Genomic DNA, 4,359 nt, shown 5'->3' on the forward strand with positions numbered 1-4,359 from the left:
ATAGACAAAACTGGAAACAGAAAAGGCCATGACACCAAAGGGATGGCTGTTTGTTTTCTGTTGTTTGTTTTCTGTTTGTGCTGCCTGAGAATAAAAACATTTTTTTAATCTTTAAAAAATAAAAAGGAAAAAAAAATTAAACATAAAAAGGAAAGTTCAGGCCCAAATGTGTTCTATCGGAAAATTCTACCAAACAATAGAAGAATAAATTAATCCTTCATAATCTCTCCCAAGAAAATGAGAGAAGGGAGCATGTTCCAAGCCAGTCTGTGCACAGCAGACCACTAGGAGACCTTACAGTGTGCCTCAGATTTCTGTCACTGTGACATAATACCTGAGACAAACAGCTTAGAGAAAGGCTTGAGTTTGTTCACAGTGTCAAAAGTTCCAGCCTGAGGCTACTTAGCTACATGTTCTGCTTGTGGTGGGGCCAGAAGTCATGGATCATGGGTGTGGTATCAGAAGTTGCTCATCCCATAGCCACCAGGAAGCAGAGAGAAGGACAAGAGGCCATGAGCAGGGCGCTCCCTTTAAAGATATGCCTCCACTGACCCATTCCTCCAATTAGGCCCCGCCTTCTAGGCCCCCATCTAGCTACGAATTCACCAATGGGTTAATCCATTTATGAAGCTGACGTCCTCATGACCCAGTCACACTTGACAACACTTCTGTCTGGAAACCAAACCTTCAGCACATGATCCTTCAGGAACATTTCATACCACCACAACACTCATGAAATAGGCATAAAAGTCCTCAAAATACTAAAGGCAACAGCAGCTCAGAGCCAACTGCAGGTGACACCAGGTGGCACTGAGTACTGGGAGGAGCAATCAAGTCAAATTAGAAACTCTTCAAGAAGAAGAAGAAGAAAGAGGAGGAGGAGAAGCAGGGGTTGGCAGATGGCTCTGTCAGTAAGACCAGAATTCTTTCTCCAGCTCCCTGGCCGAAGGCTACAACGTGATGACCTCAGTACTTGGAGGCAGGAGGATTCCAGAGACTTGCTGGCCAGCCAATCTCATCAAATCATTGAGCTCCAGGCTCAGTGAGAGGTAGAGCCAGGCAGTGGTGACATACACCTTTCATCCCAGCACTCGAGAGGCAGAAGCAGGTGGACCTCTGTGAGTTTGAAGTCAGCCTGGTCTACAGAGCGAGTTCCAGGGCAGCGAGGGCTGTGTCTCAAACAGAAGGAGGTGAGAAACTGACGACTCCAGATGCCAACCTCTGACCTTCACACTCATGTGCACATACATGTGAGTGTGCACACATAGAAATGAAAGTCCGCTGTGAGCATTCAGCCTTGTAACCTGAGAGGCTAAGACAGAAGGCTTACCATGTGTTTGAGGCCAGCTTGGGCTACATGGTAAGTTCTAAGCCAGCCTAGGCTACAGAGTAAAACTCAGGAGAGAGAGAGAGACTAAGATATGAGGATCAATGCTAGCCTGGGCTACATAGAGAAACTTGTCTCAAAACCCAAAAGGTAGGAAAACGGATTTAAGAGAGATAAGACAGAGAGACACACATTGTTTCTGTAGATGCAGAAAACACATTGAACTAAATCTAACAGCCACCTAACATTATAAATACAGTCTCAGCAAACTAGGGACATAAGATTTTTTCCTGTTTATTTTTATATGTATTGATGTTTTGCCTTTATGTATGTGTAAGGGTGTTGAATTCCCTGGAATTGGAATTACAGGCAGGTATGGACTGCCATGTGGGTGCTGGGAATTGAACTCAGGTCCTCTGAAAAAGCACGCAGTACTCTTAACCACTGAGCCACCTCTCTAGGCCCATAAGGAGACTTCTTTTTTTTTTCAACAAACTGTTTATTAATGTTTACATCAGTATATCTTTTATTACACCCTAGAATACTAGGATTCAGTGAAGTAGTAAATTTAGGTAACTGGTCTCCCAAAAGTACCTGCCACTCTACCCCTGATTCTTGAATGGTTGCCAAGTGGATCACCCCTCTGCTGGAGCCAGCTCATTCCATAGCCAAAGTGAGAGCATTGGCAGTGAGTTGCAGACATTTATTCATCCTTGGTCATGCCTTCCCAATGGGTAGCATCAACATAGCCATGAACATATGAGCTCCCAGATCCTCCAATGGCAAAAGATTGCCTTACCATCACCCCCGCCCCCGGAACTGAGTAAACCTGCCCTCCTTCCTGAAGGTCCCAGTCTGCAATGATGATTCCTGCCATCAGATCTTCTCTGTCTCGGTAACACATCTTCCTAAAAAGACTGGTGGCTGTGTGTCCTAGTGGAGGCTCTTTCAGTTCAATACTGTGGAAACCAAGCTGGTAAATAGCAGCATCGTTTATGCTTGAGTATCAGCTGCTGAGCCCAAGTAGGAGCAGAAGATATGACCATGGATAGAGCCTGCTTGTCAGTCACACAACCGGTAATGTAAGACCTAGTGGTTGTTCTGGAGTCTGTTCCTAGGACCATGCCCCCATCAAACTGCACAGCCACGATCATGGTCCCTGTGGGGACTTCCCAGTTTTTCCAGGCTGGGGTGAAAGCCTCTGGCCCAAAAGTCAGTGCAGATCCCCCCTTCACGAACAGCTGAGATGGCTCTCATCTTCTACTACTGCTGCCACAAAACAACCCATACAGAGACTTAACTAGAAAAGGAATTTATTCAAAACCTGCAGCTTAGTGCTAAAAGGCCGAATGCATTTGCCCTACATCCAACACTAAGGCAAGGAGATCCTCCTTGCCTGAGAGATCTGAAGACATAGGTGCACCTCAAAACCTGTGCACAAAGCTTATAGCAGCTTTACCATTGACTACCAAAAGTTAGAAACAACCCAATGTTCTCATTGTTTACAATGGAGCACTACTTGGTGATGAAAAGGCACAGACCACTGATATGTCAGCAAGGATAAACATGGAACACATTAAATCCCAAAAGACTCCTTCTTTAGGAGCCTTTCCTCTGATATTTGTGAGATGGGAGTGTGGTAGGTAGCAGAAGGGACTCAAGTTACCAAGGGACAGCTAAGGAAAGCCAGGGGGTATCATTGATCGTCTTGACTTGTCACCTCCAGTTACACAGCTCTGTGTAACTGGATTATCAGCCTCACCAAGCTGGTCATGCCATCATCCTATGTATTTGAGGCTGAAACAGAAGCATCCTCTTGAGTTCAAGTCTAGCCTGTGGTACATTACTGACTTTTGAGGCCTTGTCTCAGAATTAGATAGATAGATAGATAGATAGATAGATAGATAGATAGATAGATAGATATGCTGGTGTACACACCTGTAATTCCAGCTCTTGGGAGGTGGGGGTAAGAGATCCATTCAAAGTCAACACTGGGGGAGTTGGCTAGCCTAGGAGACATGAAAGCCTCTCTCAAAGACAAAGCAAAGTAGTGGCTCTCATTGCATTAGAAAATTTAAAACAAATCTAATAGGAGCTAGCCACAGTTGCACACACCTCCCTGGCCATCTTTCCAGGTGCAGTCTCTGGAGAGACTTTGCATGCTTTTCAAAACAAAGGTGTTCCACTGGCATTTGTTTGTAACTATGGAATTGGTAATTTGTGGAGGATTGAGGTACTTTCAACAGTGAGTTTTGGAGAATAAGTCATCTTCAGAGCTTCTGAAGGTGGAGGGCCTTTCCGTTCTTCACCACAGCCACGGGCACTCTGTGCTGCTTCTCCTACTCCTGTTTGTTGCTTATATATTTTGCAACGCTTTGTTTTCACTTTAGTACTATTGTGAGTGAAATCTTTCTGCTTTGATGCTTAAAGGTGACCGATCTCTGAGCTCTTGCTTTATTAGTGGCTTCTCTCACTCCTGCTGTTACTAATATTAGCTATTATCACGCCGAGACACATGCTTCCATCATCCACCGCGATGACATTTCCCTCAGTCTGTCTCAGACTTCCCCTCTCGGCATGATGGATGACTCACACTTTAAAAAGTAACCTGACTTTTCTGAGTTTCCCCTACATGTGAGAGGTGAGACTGCCGCTCTCTGTCCTCAGCCTCTTGTTCCCCTGACCTGAAAGCAAAAGTCTGGGATGTTCACAGTACTCTGCCTGTCTCACAATTTTCCATTCACTAACCACGAGCGCTTGGCCAGACCCTACATTTAAAAGAAGAGAAGAGAAAGCAAGTCTCCTCCACAACCCTAGCCTACGCTCTACCCCACTCCCACCTACCCCCACCTCAGGTAAGTCAATCATGTGTTCTCTTACTTTTGTCCACCTGAGTATCCTGTGAACTTTGCAGTGGTTGCATGACCCCCTCAAGTGTTTACTCAGAAGCCAAAAGCACTTCCTCGAGACTCCAGGCTCCAGAGGTGACTCAGGGATGTGCCCACCATCAACCAGAAAGCAGCAAATGCTGG

General features: G+C 45.4%; 1 pseudogene; it reads right to left on the reverse strand.

Moving 5' to 3' along the window:
• Positions 1-2,030: 2,030 nt before the first annotated feature.
• Positions 2,031-3,101, reverse strand: LOC127234704 (proteasome subunit beta type-6-like; annotated as a pseudogene).
• Between the last annotated feature and the right edge of the window lie 1,258 nt (positions 3,102-4,359).

This window comes from Phodopus roborovskii, unplaced genomic scaffold, assembly GCF_943737965.1.
Source record: "Phodopus roborovskii unplaced genomic scaffold, PHOROB, whole genome shotgun sequence".
NCBI classification, from domain to species: Eukaryota; Metazoa; Chordata; class Mammalia; order Rodentia; family Cricetidae; genus Phodopus; species Phodopus roborovskii.